Source organism: Silene latifolia, chromosome 4, assembly GCF_048544455.1.
Source record: "Silene latifolia isolate original U9 population chromosome 4, ASM4854445v1, whole genome shotgun sequence".
NCBI lineage: Eukaryota > Viridiplantae > Streptophyta > Magnoliopsida > Caryophyllales > Caryophyllaceae > Silene > Silene latifolia.
Window position 1 is genome coordinate 82,154,718 of NC_133529.1, and position 22,326 is coordinate 82,177,043.

Below are 22,326 nucleotides of genomic sequence, written 5' to 3' on the forward strand. Positions count from 1 at the left end.
AGTGCGCTGTGGTGGAAAGTATCGCCTGTAAAAGGCCAAAGCAAGAGAGCTCCAGTCGGTTACACCGGCTGCCTCCCTATCTAAATCCCTCAACCATTCTCGGGCATCATCAGCTAAAGAAAAGGGAAAGAGAACTCCCTTCACCTTGTCCTGTGTCACCCCAGCAGCAAGAGGAATGGTAGAGCAATACTCTGTAAACAGCTCTATGTGCCTGCATGGATCTTCTTCAGGTACCCCCCTGATGAGATTTCTCTCGACCAGCTGTATGTAGGATGGGTGGATTCCAAAAGTTCCCGACTCAGTAGTGGGTAGTAAGAAATCTTTTGGAAGGGAATCCACATTAGGCTCTGAATGGCTGGCTATATTAGGCATCCTGCCAAATAGAGTTTACAAAGCAGAGCAGGTGCAAAAATGTTCTCTTATAGAATGGATGACCTGCAAATTAATCAAAAACTTTTGCAAAAAATGAGATCAGTCTCAAGGAATAAATTCCTCGAGACGAGAGACAAACTTAAATAAAGCAACAAAATTGCGCCACCTCCCCGGCAACAACGCCAAAATTTGACAGGGCAGTCGTATACCTATCAAAAATAACCAACTGGCTCTAACTAATAGAGCTAGGGAAGTCGGGTCGATCTCCACAGGGAGATGGGAAAATGTCAACTTTCTCTAAGTTCGTCACGGTAACCAAATTGGGGGGTTTTATTTGGGTTGTTCTAAACTAATGAGAATGAGAAAGAGAAAAAGGCAGACGAATAAAGATTAAAAAGATATGAAGAAAGCAACTAAGACAGTCGGTTCACCATGATCATTCAGTCAAGCAATCTAGGTCTCAGGTCAATGCAAGTATGGCGTAAGGAGCAGTGAATATCTCCTTCCGGTCTCAATTCGCCCTAAAGCACAAATAACTTAGCTTTCGCCCTCACTACGGTGCCCTAATGTTCGCTACGAGTCTCACCCTTTTCCAACCTTCCGGTCCAGGTCAAGGTTTACTATAATTTAAATGCCTAATTGCATCGACTCAATTAGACAGATATAAATAAATGCTGCGATTAACAACAGAGACCACGCAAGCACAAGACCTAATATGGCAATTACTATTCCTTCATAATCATGGATTCCCTAGTCTTAGCAAGAGGGAATTAGCTACACATTACTATCGAATCAACAACAATAACATATAGATAATAAGAATTGAACATGATAACAATAAAAACAGAAGGAACAAATAAGACAAAAATGAAGGCAATGAAGGAAAGGTAGAAACAAAATGATAATTGCGATTAAGAAATAAAAAGGAGAAATAATACCGATTACAAATCCGAATCCGAGTAGCAAAGGGTAGAAGAAGAGTAAAATGAAAGAAGCAGCGGAAAAAGATAAAGTAGAAGTCAATGAGGAAGAGTTACGCAGTCTACTCTATTTAGTAGCATACGAAAATCTCCCCCTTAAACCTAATCCAAAGCTTAATTACAAAAGCCCATACGAAATTAGGCGGAAAAACTCTATTACAGGCCAAACCACTCGATCGAGTGGAAATAAACCACTCGATCGAGCAACTAAGCGACAAACCCTTCGATCGAGTGAAAATAAACCACTCGATCGAGTAACTCCTTGTATTGCCTTCTCGATCGAGTACTATAACTACTCGATCGTGTAGTCTTCTTTATGTAAAGCATTCGATCGACTGGAAGAGTAGTCGATCGAGCTATTTCAGCACGATTAGGTACTAAGACACCTTTCGAAGTCAGCTCACACGTCTTCAAAGTAGTAGATTCCAAGCTCCGATTCCTTGTTCTCTATAAATGTATGCAATTGGGACGAGTTTAGGCTTGATTTATCTTCTTTTCGGTCCATACCTGCAATTTACACAAAACGAACCAAAGTAGACTAATCGGGGATATTTGTAGCTAGATGCCACGTAAATAGTACAGAAATGCGTGTAAAAATGAGGTAAAAACCTTATATAAAATACACGCATCAATCCACATCTTATACTCCCTCCCAACCATATATACCAATCCGACCTCCTCAGAATCAACCTCTCCAGGACGGTTATCTTCTATATTTAACGTCATCCTCAACTACTAGTGATAACATCACAACTCCACCATATTTCGTATAACAAATCTCTTACACTCACCTCTAAACATAACAGCTCATTTCTATCTCGGTTAACATCCCAATTAACAAACAGCAAATTCGTCAACAAAATTTACCTCATCATTCATCCCAACTTTGTCCTTAATTGTATCATCACCTAACTCACCACCAAAATCTCATATCATGCAAATACTTTACCAACTTTTTACTTTCCTTAATTCCTCGAAACTCATGGCTAACATGTTGTCCTGAAACTCCTATATAATCATTAACTCATACCCTCTCATGATGCTATCATATATCTCCATGATTCCTTACTTTCATGCTCCTTAACTCCGGTCAACGTTCTCTCAGCTTACTTCCATCCCTCTTTCCCTTTTTTCACTCAATAATACCAATTAATAATTCATCTCCTTCCTTCTTCTACCTAACTCTTTATTAATCCGGTTACCTTCTCGTTGCTCCACAACTCAAATTTCAGTAATTCATATCAATATCTTCTCATTCTTTCTTATCACTGATCCTCTCTCATCATGCTACTCACTCACACTTGTCACCATTCAGTCCACATAACCAACGGTTATTCTTCAATTAGTTGTATCTTCCTTTCGTATCCCTAGAAAACAAAAAATTCACCTTATACCGTTAATTGCCCAAAGAATTACACACTAGGCTCACCTCTTCATAATCCAAATTCCCAAACTCAGTCACTATCTACAAATCCACGTCGCGACATAACTCAATCTAAGTTCACTATATACCATTCTTCTCCATCCCTTTACAACGACCTTCTAATATAATATATATATATATATATATATATATATATATATATATATATATATATATATATATATATATATATATATATATATATATATATTCTTAACGATCCGATTATAATTATCTTCCTCCATAAATCCCTAAATATCCCCAGTTACCACCATTCGCATCCCTCTTTTCGATCTTTTCATTCTCACGTTCCTTAGACTTACTCATCCCCCGCCCATATTCACTTACATTTACATTACTCAAACTCGCGATTATATCACTCACCACATCTCACAAAATATGCTCCTTGCCTCGATAAACTCATCAATCTTCCCTTTCCTTTTCCACTATCCCTCACAATCATATATAACTCATGTCCTCCCCCACCAAACTCATACCCACCATAAGGGGCCACTCCTTACATCATAAGATTGGAGAACTTACGCATCAGGACCAACACATATGTAAAACAACGCACAAAGAAGCAAAAGAACATCTTTGAAATAATTATTACATGCAGGGAGTAAAAAAAGATAAGCATAAGACCAATACAGGGGTCACTAGATTGAGTACGGCCTACTCGATCGAGTAGGTAAAGATCAGAAGCACGTACAATACATTACCAAGGCTACTCGATCGAGTAAAGGGTACTCGATCGAGTACCAAGAGGTGTACTCAATCGAGTAAGGGCTACTCGATCGAGTACCCTACGCAGTTCTCAGCACTGTCCAGTTTTCGTAAAACGGTCATATCTCACTCGTTTCTTGGTCATTTTGGACGTATGCCCTATCGTTAGAATCGTAAAAGAACAAGCTATCACCTCCAAGTGGAATCACAACAATATAATATATGCATCTCACGTTATAACAGTTTAAAGACAACTTCTCTATAATCGGACAACATAACTACTTGATTTTTCCTTCCAATCAACTTAAACAACAACAAAGTAAACAAAAACAACTCAATACTCAGAAAACCAGTATCCCTAACCACATGTTACTATCTACAAAGGCCAAACAATAACATCCATCATGCACATATATTATTCAACTTATAATCATGTACTACCCACATGCTTTTATTCTTTAACTTTACGTAAAAATAATAACATAATATACCACATCAAATCCCCTATTCACATGTTACTAACATAACAACATTATAAAATCACTTCCATCATACAACATGCTTAACCATAAATCATATCATCATGCAACGATTATTCATCTTTTTCCACTAATTCATCCATCATACCACATATTCACCTAACGTATTCATCCAACATATTCATCCAACATATTTATCTAACCTATTCATCCAACATATTCACATGAACAATAGTAAAGACGTAGCGATCCCATGACACCCCATAGTGATCGGTTCACAGTCGTACGGCGAGTTCGCGACTTTAGGACGTCTCCCAATTCTTTGCATTAGCTCCTAACAACTCCTACCCGGGTTCATTTTAGTTTGACTCTCTAAGTTCATTAGATTCATTAGTTACAGGTTCCAAAATCGTCGCTCTGATACCACTTTGTAATACCCCATACACCAAGGTGCCTTACCAAGACCACATACTGCATGAGATTGCTACCATCTCGGTTACCCGAGGAAATGAATATCAAATAGACCATAAAAGAACATCATTTAAATAAATAATTTAAGTGAATACATCAAAACTCAAAAACTGTAAAGTGTGATACAACTGTTCTAAGTCCAAAAACTAACTAAAGTAAATATAAAGTTCGATAACACAGCGGAAGACTTCTAATAGATTCGTGGTGAATCATGCACAGCTAATCCCTCGCGCATCCAAATGATACCTGCTCAATAACTACTCACCATCCCCGAATGGATCACCACAGTTTTTAAAACAATTAAACGGGGTCAGTTACTACATACACAATATAAGATAATACTACAACAACAATACACACAATTCTCCAACACCGTCACATCACCAATCACCTGACTAGCCTGAAGGTCTAGCCCTGACAGATTATGGCCGCAACCAGTAATACACATCGCCAGTGGGGAACCGCAGCCGTTCCCACCTAAGCCCTGCTCATCTTAACCGAGCGCAAACCCATGTTCCTTAATGTGCACATCCTCTCTTGTGGCGGGTTCCACAAAGGGCGAATAAAGGGCGTGAAGCCACTCCCGCAAGTGACTTCACTCAGTCGAGGGCGCACCTCGTGAACCAGAGATAAACAACCACAACCAACTAGAACATCAACAATTACCAATTCAATTACGATATAACAAATGCCATTAATCAAGAACCAACAATCAACTCATGATCATGTAAATAATAACTGAGTAGGAAATCCTAACTGGAATGCAATCACGACAAATCGACCCAACAACAGATCAAAAGCGCTCCTCTACGAAATCACCTCCTATCAACATATAATCATACAATCACAATCCATAATCGCAATACTCCCAAAACCCCCCAAATTACCCAATTAGGGGTTAACCAAAACTAACGAATTAACATAAAAACTTTACTAGGTTCTTTCCCACAATACGACGGTCTCAACGGTATAAAGAACTCTGAAATCCGACGACTCTAGCCCCTTGGATTGATAGCAATGCGAGAGAAGGATATTACGTTGTTTGCTATTCTCTTGTACAGGTTTTAGAATAAGTAAAGAGGTAAAAGAATACTGACGGAAAGGTTTATATAATCTTTTCACGTGTTGCTATCAAACTCGGCAAAACCCGTATAAAACAACTTATTCGATCGAGTACCGCCTACTCGATCGAGTTGCCCTTACTCGATCGAGTATCCATCAGGCAGAACCCACTCCAGAACGCAAAACTAACTTACTCGATAGAGTAAGCCTTACTCGATAGAATACCCAACAGCTCATAAATCTTAGGTATTACAGTCTTCCCTCCTTAAAAATGAACTTCGTCCCTGAAGTTCAAACCCAACCTATAAAACATGAACTCTTAACACTAACTCCACCAACTATGCCTACCTCCACAACATGGCTCACGATATCGTATCAACTACATTATTGCCACTAGACACTAACTCCATACACTACCGAATACCATCCACAAATGCTGCTAGCTCTGTCTCACTAATATATTATCCACTAACAAATCCAATATCAAGACAATCCAATATCAACACAACATGGCTCACGATATCGTATCAACTACATTATAGCCACTCGACACTAACTCCATACTTTACCGAATACCATCCATAAACGCCGCTAGCTCCGTCTCACTAACATATTATCCACTAGCAAATCCAATATCAAGACAATCCACCAAGCGAGATCAACCACCAAACGAAATGGTACAGTATTCATCAAAAATGAGCATAGGAGACGATTTGTAAAACTACTAGGTATGGAATTTGAGTCTACTCATTTCATTTGTTGTAATATCTTGGATAAACTTGGTATTGAGAGTCAAACTGAGTCCTTCTTTAGAGGAATGGGTCTTGAGACGATGTTTAATATGCATGAGGTGATATATCTTAGCCTCACATTGGAATTCTTGTGTAGTCTCAAAGTTTTTGAAGGAGAAAGATATGGGGTGTGCTTGGAATTTAGGTTGTGTAATGAAACCCGCCGGATGCATTTGGGTACTTTTGGTGAAATTTTTGGACTTGAAATACCCGAGACCGACCTTAAGAAACCCATAGGTTTCACAGAGTCACACTTGTGGAGAGCGATCACCGAGTTGGAATTAAATGGTTTTAGGAGGTGCCATGCTTTCTACATTCATCATCCAGTCATTAGAGTGTGGTATCAATTTATTGCGAGGACTATCAATGGTTGGAGCGACACGGGAAGCGTGAGTCAACTTGACATGACTTTTCTTGAGTCTTATTTGAATGTCCAAGGATTGCCAAAATACAACTTTAACCCCGCACTTGAGTTACTTGTCCGGTTCCGAGCTCTAGGAAGGGATCAGACTAAGTCCAAGGGAATTGTGATGGGTGGCCTTGTGACTAGGATGGCCAATCTGTTATGTCCGGGGTTTAATGATGATGAGGTATATAGATCTACCCGGGGATACTTTGATTGATGAGAAGGCTATCTTTTGGTTTCACAAATGGTGCAAGTATAGTGAGTCGGGAAGCATTGATTGGTACACCAAGGGGAGCACTACAATCACCCTTCCTTGTTGGGACCTTCCTCCCACGAGCCTAGTTCGAGATACCTTGCCCCTATGCCGAGCTACCTCCTCCCCATTGAGAGGATTGTGGCTCCACCACCTAGGAGACATGAGGAGGCGCTCCTACTTCTTCCCATGCACCACCACCATCCTAAGGTCTGATACGTGCATTTTATATAGTCTTTTTAAGCCTTTTATGCATGTATTTCTATGCGATTCTCGTAGTATTATGCTACAAATGTCCCCCGGATAGTCTACTTTGGTTTGCTTTACTTTATTTGAAGGAATGTACCAAAGAAGGCGGAATTGAGCCTCTTTATCGTCCCTTAGCTTGCATTTACGGAGATGGAAGAACTGAAGCGGAGATATCACTGCCTCGAGATGCGTGAAGTTGCCTCGGAAGATAAATTACACGTTCCTTGGTCCATTTCATTGGTAATCCACTCGATCGAGATCTTTTGTTGGTCAAGTTGCTCAATCGAGAGCTTATGGATGGTGAATAGTGTTCGATCGAGACCTTGTTGAGCTCGATCCAGAAGTGGGATTTTGAGGTTCCTCGATCGAGTATGTTAAGTACTCGATCGAGAGGTTTTCTATCTGAACGCGGGATTTTATCGCGTGAACTTATTTATTTTGTTAAGCGTGTGTTTAATAAATATCTTTCCTATATAAAGGAAAGACGTCACTAGGTTTAGGTTATCTTTGAATCTTTCATTATCTCATACTTAACTCTTAGGCATTCAGTTTGCAGCTTTAATCTTGTTCGACGTTACTTTGTTCTTTTGCCGGATCTTAAACTTTTGTAATCCTTCTTACTCTCTTTATTCAATTTAATTCTCTTTTTGCACTCTTAATTTCTTGTTCTTAATTTCTGTTTTAATTAGTATTGTCATTGGTTTATGTTATTTCTCCTTAGTCATCTCTATATCATGTCTTCTATTATTTCATCAATCGTTGTTGTTTCATTTACCGATATGCATAGCTAAGTCTTTTATGCTAGAATTAGGGGAGCCATGATAGTAAAGCAAAAATGTTATAATTAGATTAGGAGGTTTACATGTGAGAATTGATTCATAGCAATTTAATAATAATTATTTAGTTGAGTGCACGCTTCTAAACTAATTAACCTGGTTAAATTCAGACCTAGATCGGAAGATTGGAATGAATAAGCCTGTTATGAACAATAGAGTGCTCTAATGAGGGCGGAAGCTAAGTTAGTAGTATTTTAGGGCAGATAGTGGACCGGAAGGACCTTTCCCTTACCCTTCTCACATTAGACCGACTGACCTTACCTTTAGCAGAATTGTGTAATATCATGGTGAACCAACATCCTGGCATTTCTCTCTCTATTTAATCATATTTTTATCTCTTCCCTGCTAGTTTTATTGTTATCTCTCTCACTGCTTTTAATTCAGTTGTTAGTTTATATAAACCAAATCAATTCAAACCCCCAATTTGTTACCGTGACAGACTAGAATAACAAGTAGATACAATAGCCTCCCTGTGGAGTACGATACCCGACTTACCTCTACTATATTAGTTAGAGCCGGTTGGTTTATTTTTGATAGGGTTGCGACAGCCGTGTCAAGGTCCAAGCTGTGGCATCCCACCATTTCTCCATGGTGTTCGGCCCTCTTATGCGGAGATACCCTCATATCCCCATGTCTACCGACCCTACACTCCTCCTCCTTCCATTACCCCGCCATGCGACATTGATATCTTGATGGGTATGATGAGAGACATGGATTTTAGGATCCATCGTGGGCAAGAAGACAACTATTTGGCCCTTTACCCTCAATATTACCATATGGCACAACAAGGATTTATTGATCCTAACAGTCCTAGGCATTCTTGGGTGCAACCACACCTTGTGTTCCCAAACCAAGGCATGAATGAAGATGATCAAAGAGGAGGATAAGAAGAAGGAGAAGAGAGTGAAGATGATAAAAGCCTCGATGAAGGAGGCTTTGATTGAGATCGTGATTGTAAGAACCCTTTCTTTCCCTATCTCTCATGTATAGTTGCATTGCATTTTAGATTAGCTTGCATTGTAATATATCTCACATGATTAGATTAGTTTGCATTGTAATATTTCTCACCTGATTCATATAGTTAGTTGCATATAGACTTGCATTCATGCATAGTCACTAATGACAAAACTTATTCCTTTCTACACTAAAAATAGTGCTTAAATCGGTTTGAGGAGGTTTGATCATAGGTGACCTAAGCTAATTTAAATTAGCTTCCAATTTAATAGAGAACATGCATCATCTAGCGTAGTTTAGATTGCAGTCATTTGTAACATATGTCATATAGAATTGCATTTAATTAGATATCCAAAAAAACATGTATTTCTTTTTTATTCCTACAGGAAAACATCACGGGAAAAATTGTGTAACATCACGGGAATTTATAATTCGTGGCTAAAATCAGCTTAGCCACGAGAAAAATTTATGCCACGGAATAACTTTGCCCGTGGCAAAAAGTCACTTGTGCCGCGAAATAGGCTACACCCGTGGCAAATAATCATTTTAACCACGAACTATGTCACACCCGTGACGAAATTTTAATTAGCCACGAATTGTTCTGAGGCAAAAAAAATTTTAGCCACGAACTAACAAACTTCCGTGGCGAGTATCTTTTCCGACTTAAATTAAGATATATTTATGTTAAGGCAAACCAAAAATCTAAAAGCAATTTAATCAAATATAATTAATATGAAAATGCATTTAAATATAAAATTTTGCAAACACTTTGATTAATTTAATTGATATTTTTTTTATTTTTTATTTACTTTAATAAGATTTTAAATTTTTTTAAAATTCGACAGGAATTTAAAATTTGCAGAGGAAGGTGTGCAGAGTGGCTAAGCTTGCTTGCTGGTATACTATTTGGCATGAAAGAAATTCCTGTCGAATTAAACTGAAGCTTAGGAGGCCTGTGCAGATTCTTAAAGAGTTGAAGATGATCCTGCATTCCAGAATATTGCAGAAAATGGAGAAGGTTGTATTGCATCGAGATAAAGATTGGCTAATTGGACTACATATTCAAGTTTTATAAGTATGTCCTATCTAAAATGTAATGAAAGTTATGGATCGGAAGATATCAAAATGTACTCAAAACTATGTAATTTGTTGATATATTAATCAAAGCTCACATTTTACCAAAAAAAAAATTATAAACTTATATGTAAGTAAAAAAAAAAGTTTATCGTCTAAATTTTTTTATTCTTTTAGAAATCACAAGTACGTTTTGCAGGTTTTTCAAAACATTTCTAATTTAAGAAATTTATTTTAATATATAATTCTTTTTATTAGAGTCGTGAATTTATTTTAATTTTTTAATTAAAACATTATAATCTTGAATAACAATCTTAAATGATCGTATCGCATTTAAAGACATAGCATATAAAATTAAATAAATTAGTTATTTATCATCTATCGTTGATATATCTAAAATTAACATATTGTCCAATTGGTTCATTCAAACTTTGATTTTGCAACTTTATTTGTAAGATGTTTATAGAAAAATTTGAATTTGATATAAAATTTAACTTGGTGAGAAAAAATGTTTGGGAAATTTTTTTTAGGAGTTAAAAAAAACGACAATTACATTAAAAAATTGATTAAAAAATTCTTTCTCAGAGAGCCAAAATTCACAATATTAAGCACAATGACACTTGCTCTAGATATTTCTTTGCCAAAATTAAGGAGAGGCAACAAAGTCAAATGATTAGAGACATTCAAGGCATATCAGGGAGTACTCACTCTGGTCTGCAAGGTGTTGGAGAAGCTTTTGTGGAATATTATCAACACCTCCTTGGTAGTTCCACAGAGGTAGTTAATCTTGATCCTGATGTTATTTCTAGTGGAGCTTGTGTTGAGGCTTCTGATCACACACTGCTCACTAGGCCTGTGAGTAAAGATGAAATCAAACAAGCCCTTTTTTCTATTGACTCCAATAAGAGCCCTGGCTTGGATGGGTTTTCTTTAGGATTCTTTAAAGCTGCTTGGGATGTAGTTGGTAAGGATTTTTGTCTGGTTGTGGAGGACTTCTTCAGAACTGGTTTCCTACCAAATCAAGCTAATGTCACCCTTGTCTCCTTAATACCTAAAAAGCAAATTTCCCTCATTGTTAAGGATTTTAGGCCTATTTCTTGCTGCTCTACAGTTTACAAGACCATTAGCAAAATTATTACTAATACGTTAACAGTTATCATGCCTGCACTGGTAGGACCTGAACAGGCTGCCTTTGTCCAAGATAGGAGCCTATTTGAAAATGTGATGCTGACTCAAGGATTAGTTAAAGGCTATGGACGACAACATATCTCACCAAGGTGCATGCTAAAAATTGATATTAGCAAAACATTTGATACCTTACAATGGGGGTTCATCAAAAACATGTTGACTGAACTTAAGTTTCCCCCTATCTTTATCAAATGGATAATTAGTTGTGTGACTAGATCTTGGTTCACTCTCAAAGTGAATGGCTCTCATTATGGGTTATTTAAAGGGCAAAGTGGAGTAAGGCAAGGAGATCCACTTTCTCCCTACCTGTTTGTCCTTAGCATGGAAGTTCTATCCAGGAGCCTTAGGATGATGTGCCAGCACCCAAATGTCTCCTTCCATCCAAAATGCTCTAGAATTGGCCTGACTCATCTAGTATTTGTTGATGATCTCATGATCTTTACCGGGGGAGATTTGCCATCAGTTCAGCATGTTGTTGATATCCTTCATACTTTCTCCAAATGCTCTGGCTTAAGAGCCAATCTTGAGAAAACTGAAGCTTACTTTGGTGGTGTAAATAATACTGTGAAGGATCTTATCTTAAAGGCTTTAGGGGTTCAGGAAGGCAAGTTCCCTTTTAGATATCTGGGCATCCCTGTAAATCAAGCAAAACTTACTGCCAATATATACAACAGCCTGCTCCTTAAAATACAGGGGTTAAGTGGTAGCTATTCCACTAAATATCTCTCTTATGCAGGGAGAATCCAAGTCCTAAACTCTGTAGTCTTTTGTCTTGGCAACTTCTGGTGCACCAGTTTGCTCCTACCTAAGCAGATATACAATGTTATAGCTAAACTCAGTAGAGATATATTCTGGGGGAGATATGATAATGCTAGGAAACATGTGTTTAAATCATGGGAGAGTATTTGTGTGCCTTGGGATGAAGGTGGTTTCCAGATTAAGGATGTACATGCCTGGAACAAGGATGTCATGCTCAAATGGCTTTGGCAAATTGATCATAACAAGGGGGCAGTTTGGATTTAATGGATACATAGGTATTACCTAAGACATTGCTCCATTTGGGAACTTGAACTCAAAGATCACTATGCTCAAAGTCTCAAAGGTATTCTCCAGACTAGAAATGATTTTATCAATCAGATGAGGAGTACTCAGGCAGCTAAAACTCTGCTGAACAATAGTGTCATCAAAGGTAAATTCTCCCTTAGTAAGGCATATGATGGACTGCGGAAACATCATCCAGTCACTGCTGTTTTCATAGCTATACAGTAGAGCACAGTGGTATCAAGGCATCGAGTCACTCTTATGCTAGCTGCTCAAAAGAAGGTGGCTACTATTGACTTGCTTACTCGTCGAGGTTTTCACTTAGTTAATAGGTGCTATATGTGTAAAGCAGCACCAGAAACTTCACAACATCTCTTCTTCCATTGCCAATTCTCTACTGAATTGCTCACTTACATCAAGCAATGGTTGAAATTCCCTTCTGACAGTACTGAGCTTTTGATTGCGGATGTCAATTAAAGAGTTGGTCGTCACACATCCAATCAAACACAATTTATAACTTCACAAACAACTCTACAATTAGTAAAGAGGCAAGTAAAGGTCGGATCCCAAGGGACGGGAATTGAGATGAGATTTCTATTGCAACTAGTGGTGTCTTAGGGGTGTCACAATTTGGGTTGATGTAGAAGGTCACTAAACTAAATAGCAATTAAAGTAAACAGGCAAGATGAATTAAAAAGGTTGTAAACAATTGATAAAAAGCACTAGGGTGTCATGGGGTCATAGGGGAATCATGGGAATTGATCATACAAACATGTTCTCAAATTATAAGCAAGCAATTATTGTTGTGATGGATTGAGTTGGGTTATATCTTACAATCCTAGGAAAGTTTGGGTCCCGGAGCCGAATCGATTAGATTGTACAACACCTACAAGTCGACTTAGTCTTCCCTACTCAACAACATGCATGGTCTAATGAGATTCGAGTTGGTTTATGTCTTACAAGTCTCATTGAAAAGATAGGTGATGGATAAAAAATGCAAGGATTCATAGGCTCGCATTTCATCAAACATAACATGTGCATGAGTCGAGATCAAAACAAGCAAGCAAATAAACCATGAAAGCATATTAATTTAAGCATGAATCATTCCCCATGTTGGTTTCCCCTAATTACCCATTAACCCTGGCTAGGTGACTACTCACTCATTATCATGTTGATCATGCTAGCAAGGTTGTCAATCATACCAACAAAGTAAAACATGATGAATAAATGAAAGTAATTAGCAATAATTAAAAAGGGATTAAGAGAATTATACCTACTAATGATCCAATAATAAAGCAAAGATAAAAGAAGTACTTGATGCTTGATTGAGAGGTTGTCAATCTCCCAATAATAACCCAAATAATCTTCAATTACCCAAAATAAAGGATGAACAAAAGAGAGATTAAGGAAATAAAACTTGTATTACAACTTGATTAATTGTTGATTACTAAACTAAAGAGAGATTTGATTGATATTAACTACACTAAGAATTGCTAAGAAGAACATCCTCTTCTAATTAGACTAATGGGGTATTTATAGTGGAAATTAGGTGGATGCATTAGGGTTAACTAAGGGCTAAACTAGTAATTACACTTTTTAGATTGAGCAGGGAGACGCCGGTATTTTTCGAAGGAAGGGCTTCTTTCACGGAGGCTTGAAGGAACGAAATTGTGCTGGACTGGAATCCGTGCGTCTTAGGGTCGGGACGGGCGGATTCGTGAGGCTCTGCCCGGGCGTCTTCAAGGGAATCCGGGCGTCTTCTGGGCTTGCTGTCCGGGCGTCTTTGAAGGAAGACGCACGGATTGTGCTGTGGAGGACGGGCGTCTTCCAGTCAATCCGCACGGATTGCTAGACAGCTACATTTCTTTCTTCTTTTCTTCCTTTCCTTCATAAAATCCTTGGGGATTTCCTCGGGGATGCAAGGATCCTTTCTCGTCATTGCCCAACTACTATAATATGTACAAAGGCCTTCTAATCTTGTCTCTCCTTGATGCTTGGTCATTGAATTCAATCAATTTAGTCTCGTTTTGCCATGAAAATGCAAGATTCTTACTCCTTTCCTACCAAGGGATCAAAATCTCAAAGAATATGCAAAACAAAGAACTAAAGACAATAAATGACCCAAATATGCACTAAAAAGTATGGGAACAAGGCTAATTCGGGGGCTAAATATGCGCTAATTATGGTCACATCAAATATCCCCAAACCGAACCTTTGCTCGTCCCGAGTAAAGAGGTGACAAAGACTAGGACCATTATTTAAACTAACCTAATAACATAGCCGATATGAGACAATTAGCGGGTCTCACTCCGCCCCTTCAACTCACAACAAGACAACCATGAGGTAGGATGCCTTCTTGCAAGGCAAGGTGGGTCTTGCCAAAATGGCGACACATCCAAACATTAAGCACACAAAATCAAATAATGGATGCATCAACAAAAGGAATAGCCACTTCCTCATCAAGTGGCGGAGGCACTAAAGAAGAACAAATTTAAGAGCATATAATCCTTCACAAATACTAGTTCAACAAATTACTAAGGCTAAGAGGATGGCACTAAATCACCTCCAAATGGTGTTAAACTAGACTACTTTCGTCCTCAATTTCCAAATGCTTTCGTCAAGAGTGATCGGATGGTGGTGGAATGATGATCCCTATGATGCTAGTAGCATATGACATGACAAGTCTCGAATTCTCTACAAAAGTAAAGGTCATGGATCGTCCCAAGGTCGACAAAGTGGCTTGACAAAAAGGCTTTTTGGGAATGAAATGCTCAAATCGTTATAAACAAAAGGGTGGATATGACTAGTATTCAAAAATTTACCTCATTCAACTTTCACATTTCAAAAATTTAAGATGGGGTTTGTCCCTTCCGGGCTAGTGTCCTTTGCTTTCGCCAATCGCTTATTAGGCAACCGGTTAACCTCTAGACAATAGCTTTTCGGGGTGATAGTCACTCTGTCTCTGGGCGGCCGAATTCACAACCGTGTGGGGGCCCAATTCAATGGATCCCTCTCCAAAGCACATCGAAGTGGTACGCCTCCATCAAAACAACTGAATTTCTCAACATTTCGACATTTCATAACAATTGAGGTTTCCTTGGCATTAAATTACTTCCACATGACAAAATCTTTGAAATGAGCACTTCAAACTTATTGATAGAAAGTATTTTTGGGTTGCCTTACCACAAGGTCAATCAAGGTCACCTAGACAAGTTAACCAAGTCCACATCGCATCACGGGGTTAGATAGGTGACTCACATGCAAACCCTTGACTAGGCTTTGGGTCATGCGTCAAAATACACTAGTATGACACAATCTAGGGTGTTTTACAACCATTCTAGTAGTCAAAGTCTTAAGTTGAAAAAGTATTTGTAATGGCTTAGTTGCTCTTGTCAAAGTTCCCAATTAGGCACTTTTCAAAACTTTTTATCTAAATGCAACTACATGCCATGATGCAACTATTATATACATCCTAATGCAAGTGATTCTATCAACTAATATGACATATAAACTAAATGCAAGTCCTAAGTTCACATTGTTATACCGCATCAATCAAAATAAAGCCACATAGTCATTAACATAAAGAGGAAAAAGGAGATTGGAAAGATCATACCATGCGGTCTTCAATATCCTCATGTCTCGGATGTGGCGTAGTCGATCAATGTGAACAAGGATAGAACAAACACAATATATACAATAATATATACAAGACTACACTAAAAAGGAAAAGAACATGTTTTTGGCTTTTTAATTTTCTAATTTTTATGGATTTTCGAAATTTTTCAATTTTTTTTTGGATTTTTGAATAAAAGTTAAGTTAGAATTCCCCATCCCCACACTAATATGGGCATTGTCCTCAATGGCCAAAATGATGGGAAATTATGCAAACATGATGCATGATTTCTACACTAAATGCAAGCTACACTAATCTACACTACATGATGCATGGTTTTTGTTTATGACGGAGAGGATAATTTAGATTACCTCCCGTTGTGTATGCATTGACTTCCCCAAACCGAGTTAGACATTATTGCTAATGTCCTAAGGATGGGTGTAGTTCATGCACACACTATGCAATGCATGAAACTAATTTGTCATTTTGGATTTTGAAAGGTGGGAACAATAAAATGAGAACACCTCAATAGGGCCGAGGTGTTAGTCCTCTATGGTGCTAGGACTACTCCAACAATGATCAAGATTAATAAATAAAACAAAGAAAGAAGTAAGCAAACCTCAAGAGGGTAGGAGCCTCCAAGCTTGCTAATCTTCCATCATATCATCACTATCATCATCTTCCTCATTAGAAGTGGACTCATCGCCACTTCCCTCTTCACTTGCTTCTTCACCTTCTTCTTCACTTTGCTCATCATTCTCTTCTCCTTCTTCACTAGCTTCCTCATCAATGTTATCATCAACCTCTTCATTACCGACAACCTCATTATCACCCGGAACAACCCTAGATGCACTCGGAAAGAGGACTTCCCTATCCGCCCAACTAGGCAAAGCACATGAAGGATCAAGTAGTCCTTGCCTAGCTAAGTGTAGGAGGGGTGGATATTGAGCTAAGTAAGCATTTTTCCGATCCTCGAAAGCTTGCTTGTGCATCTCTTGCATGAGAAGAGTCAAATAATCATTTCTTGCTTCAACGCCATTGGGCTTGAACTCTTGGTACTTGAAAGGGTAGGGTGGTGTGACAATGGAAGAGGAGGGCATTTCAATTTCACCCTTTTGTTGTCGGATAATATACTCGGCCTCTTTTGATAGGGGAAGTAGATAGTTGGTCCGGTGGACGCTTAAACGACAAATCTTCGAAGGCAAAGTGAAAGATCTAGCCTCACTAGTGAGCCATCCATACTTGGTGTCAAGAGGGTTATGAGTAACCCACTTGTACTTGTATATCATAGTATTAATATCAATGAGATGACCACCCTCTTTCGCCTCATACTTGTTATCCTTGTTGAAGTTTGGATCAAAGTATTTAGCTAGGATAGTGACTAGGCCTCCATTCACAATAACGGTAGTGCCTTTCTTCCCACAATCAATATTTAGCCATTTATCCACCAAAAGCCTTAGAGAGTTGAAAGGCTTGGTGTGTTCCCTTCCAATGTTCAAAGCCGACTCAAGAAGAACAAAATCGAGTTTGGTGAAATGGTTGGTGTCTTTTCTTGCAATGATGGTGTTTCCTATGACCTTGTGCCATACTCTTATGCCCGGATGGTGGACTAAAAGAGCACGACTAGCATGAAAGTCCTCAAATTTCCTTCCGGAAATCGCCTCCCAAAGAGGGTCGGGGTCATACTTGCCAACATTCTTAAAATAACTCGGTGAATCACTAAGACCCAAAGCTTTACCCATTTCCTCAAAGGAGATGCGCCTACTAACATTAGCTAGACGAAACTCGATGCTTTCCATGGTCTCAACCTTGTTGACTTTCAAAGAACTCAAAAATTCTAAGGTAAGGGAGGGGTATGTCAATTCTTTTGATTCAAACAATTTCTCCAACCCCATGACTTTAAAGAAGGCTCTAGTTTGCTCAAGGACACCCAACTTATCTAAGGTATCTTCACAAATAAACTTGGTGGAAAGAAATGATTTTCTATCAAACTTGGCAAAAGTGTCCCTATGGGATTTGGAAATGAAAATTACCTCCGGATAGTTCGAAAGTTGATCAATTTCCGGAGTAGTAGATGTTGTTGCTCCCATGGGAGGTTGTTGTTGTTGCACTTCCAAGTTTGGGCTAGCTATCACCATAGCCAATGCTTTCTTTGCTTGAAGACTCTTTTGCCTTAATGAGAGAGTCTTTGCCTTTGGTGCCTTTGCCTTTGTTGCCTTTGTTGCTCCATTAGTCCTTGCCATTAATGATTAAACCAAGAAAAGAGTGAACAATCTTCAATTTCTAGTGTACCCAAATCGATTCAAAGATGAAAAGCTTTGCCTTTATGAATTCAAAAATCGACTCAAAGGTTGAAGATTTTGTGCTTGGTTTCGATTTTTATAGAAAAAGGAGTGATTGATTTGTTGTTAAAAGGATGTTTTGATTTGATTTTGGTGAATGTTGTTGAGGAATCTTGTTTTTGTGATGGAGAGGATGAGGGTTTTGAGGTTTATGAGTAGTGTTATGAATGAAGGAATGAAGAAATGAATGTGGGAGGGGGTTTATAAAACCCGAAAAATTTGAAATGTAGGGGTAAGACGGGCGGTTTTTGCTCGGGACGCTCGGATTTGGCCTGTTCTGGGTTGGGAAAAACTCGCCTAAAGACGGGCGTCTTTTAGAGGAGACGCTCGGATTTGCAAACACGGGACGGGCGTCTTTTACAGAAGACGGGCGGATTCCTTTACAGAGATTTTTCTTGTTTTCCTCAGCCAAAAAGACGGGCGTCTTCCTTTCAGGACGGGCGGATTTTTGAAGACGGGCGGATTCGAATGCAGGACGCCCGGATTCGTTGACAGTCAAAAATATTTCAAAAGTTCAGCTCAGAGGGACGGGCGTCTTCTACCCAATATGCCCGGATTGCCTGAAGACGGGCGGATTCTCCTGAATCCGCTCGGATTCTACCCCTTTGTACCCGGATTCAGTTCCATCCGTGTACAATGCATATCCCTTGTCATTCTTCCATTCTTCAAAATCTCGTGTTCTTCATTGTGGGGGCACTACTAAGGCATGGATAGCCTAGGCAATTGCTATCCCCACACTAAGCTAAAGCACTACACATCAATTGAAATCATTAGTCCCTCCCTCGCTTCTCTCAAACATGATAATTATCTTGATTAAAGTATAAAAATCCAAAGATGACAAAAATGCAATACAAGAATTGAAATGCGAGTTAGGGAGTTAGAAATATTTACAAATGGTCGTTTAGGGAGGACTCCACCAAACTCTCATTCTTGATTAGATGTCAAGGGGGCATGTCCAAGGTGTTGTTGATGTTGCTCAACACCTTGAAAAAATAATCAAAAGCTTGTTCATTGTCGTGATAAAGTTCTTCAATAGACCTTGGCCCTTGTTGTCGGTCTTGATCGATGGCATTACCAATGTAAGGATTAAAAATCCCTTCAAATTCGTCGTCCCAAAGACCACATACTTCATTAAGTTGATCATTAAAAATCTCTTGATTTGATGGAGACAACTCTCCCAATTTCTTGTCTTGGCCAATGAGGCCATCTTCTTCTTCTTTGCTTGACTTTGATGAGCTTTGCAAGCTCTCCTTGTTACAATTCACTTGCTCTTTGAATGGAGCATCTTCAATTTTCTTCTTCCATTGGAGTTCCGACTTCTTCCTATCATCCTTCCGGCTATAATGATCAATCATAAAACATGGTTCATGCAAACGTGGAGCTCTCATAGTCTTGTCAAGATTAAAAGTTATACTCTCATCTCCCACTTCTAGAGTGAGCTCTCCATGTTTCACATCAATCACCGCACCCGCGGTGTGTAAGAAAGGTCTTCCTAGGATGATTGGAATGTTGGAGTCTTCTTCCATGTCAACAATGACAAAGTCCACCGGGATGAAAAACTTCCCAATTAAATGCGGGAACATCTTCCCATATCCCTAATGGTGTCTTCGTCGATCTATCGGCCATTTGGAGTGTGATATTGGTGCATTTAAGCTCTCCCATCCCCAACCTTTTACTCACCGAGTACGGCATAACACTCACACTAGCCCCTAGATCACATAAGGCTTTGTTGATCGTGGTGTCGCCAATGGTACACGGTATTGAGAAGCTTCCCGGATCCTTGAGTTTTGGAGGTGAACTCCCTTGAAGTATTGCACTACTCACCTTAGTGAAGGTGATTGTCTCAAGTTTCCGAATCGACTTCTTCTTTGTGAGGATGTCTTTCATGTATTTTGCATAGGCCGGCATGTGATTGATTAATTCCGTGAAAGGAATCGAGACTTCCAAATTCTTCACAATTTCCATAAACTTTCCAAGTTGGTCATCAAATTTGGGCTTGGCTTGACGACTTGGAAAAGGAAGTATAATCACAATGGGCTCCTTCTCCTTGACCTTGTCTTCATTTTTCTTTGAAATTTCTTCTTTTGATGATTCTCCATCTTTGGGGTTTTGCACAATTTCTTCCTTATCACTAGCTTCCACAACTTCATCCTCAACTTGCTTCTTCGGTGCTTCATACCTTGTACCACTTCTCAAGTGAATGGCACTAACCGTTTCATGTCTTGGGGGATTACTTTGAGGTGGTAATTGCCCCTTTTGTCTTTGTGAGCTTGAAGATGCTAGTTGAGTCAATTGGGTTTCCAACATCTTGGTGTGAGCTAGGATGTTGTTGATGGTGGTTTCCTTTGCTTGACTATCTTTTTGCATTTGAGTGAAAAATTCTTGTTGATTCTTTTGCATTTGAAGGACCGCTTTTTGAACATCAAAGCCTTGGTCATTTTGTTGATTGTATTAATTTTGGTAACCTTGGTTTTGATTGTAAAAGGGTCTTTGACTTTGGTTTCTCATGGGTGGTGGGGTGTATGTTGTTTGTGGGTTTTGAACATTTTGGCTTTTGTATGAGAGATTTGGATGGAATTTGGTGTTTTCATTGTAATAGTTGGAATAAGGGGTACCACTCTTGTATGCTTGGAAAGCATTTACTTGTTCATTTGTTCCCCTACATTCACTTTGGTCATGTCCCAAAGTTCCACAATTCTCACATATCCCACTTGGGATTGATGAAGATGCCGTCATGGCATTAACATGATGCTTTGGTGATTTTGAGGCTTCTTCAAGTCTAGCCATTGCTTTCTCAAACTTCAAGTTGATAGTATCGATATGGGAGCTAAGTTGATCACCTAATTGAGTAACGGCGTCCACTTCGTGCTTTCCTCCTCTAGTAGCCTTGCGAGGCCTAGTATATTGTGAGTTATGGATTGCCATCTCTTCAATTTTGCTCCAAGTTTGGTTGTCATCAACCTCGGTGAACATCCCATTCGATCCCATATTAAGGATATTTCTTGAATCTTCATAAAGACCGTTCCAAAATTGTTGTACCAAGAACCACTCGCTAAGTCCATGATGAGGACATGAGCGACAAATTCCCTTGAATCGCTCCCAAGCTTCATACAAAGATTCCTCATCCCTTTGCTTAAAACCCGTAATTTGAGCTCTTAGCATGTTAGTCTTTTCCGGTGGGTAGAATTTTTTGTAGAAAGCTAGAGCCAACTTCTTCCAAGAATCAATTCCGAGAGTAGCCTTATCAAGGCCATTCAACCATTGTTTCGCGGTGCCAATTAGAGAAAAAGGAAATAAGACCCATCGAATTTGGTCTTGAGTTACACCGGTTTGGGAAATCGCATCACAATAGTCACAAAAAGCCTCCATATGAGAATGAGGGTCTTCACTAGGCATGCCCCCAAATTGGCTTCTTTCGACTAATTGGATAAAGGCGGATTTGGCAATAAAATTTCCGGTTAGATGTTGTGGTGTGGGAGTACCATTGGGTAGGTTCTCCTCGGTGGGTACGGAATGTGATGAAAACTTAGGCATTGTGGGTTGATTTTGTGGTTGATTTTGTGTTGGGTTCTCCTCACCTTCTCTTGCAAAAGGGTTGATGAACTCAATAATTGGTTGAATATCTACAACCTCACTTATACCTCCAAATTTCTCCTAGCAAGTCTTCTATTGGTTGTCAAAGTTCTTTCAATTTCACGATCAAAAGGTAACAAATCACCTTGTGACCTTCTAGACATGCAAAATATCAAACAACTCGAAAACAATTAGAACAAACCTTGAGGAGTTTTACTTCCCCAAGGCAAAGAAAGACACAACTAATAACAATATAAAAAAATCTAAATCAAGTTAACACCGTCTCCGGCAACGGCGCCATTTTGATTGCGGATGTCAATTTAAGAGTTGGTCGTCACACATCCAATCAAACACAATTTATAACTTCACAAACAACTCTACAATTAGTAAAGAGGCAAGTAAAGGTCGGATCCCAAGGGACGGGAATTGAGATGAGATTTCTATTGCAACTAGTGGTGTCTTAGGGGTGTCATAATTTGGGTTGATGTAGAAG

At 39.0% G+C, this 22,326-nt stretch overlaps 1 non-coding gene across 1 annotated transcript; it reads left to right on the forward strand.

Annotated features, from left to right (window-relative positions):
- The first annotated feature begins 21,315 nt into the window (after window positions 1–21,315).
- Window positions 21,316–21,422, forward strand: LOC141654172 (small nucleolar RNA R71). The gene has a single exon (XR_012547738.1). It is a non-coding gene; the product is annotated as a small nucleolar RNA R71 (small nucleolar RNA).
- Window positions 21,423–22,326: the final 904 nt, after the last annotated feature.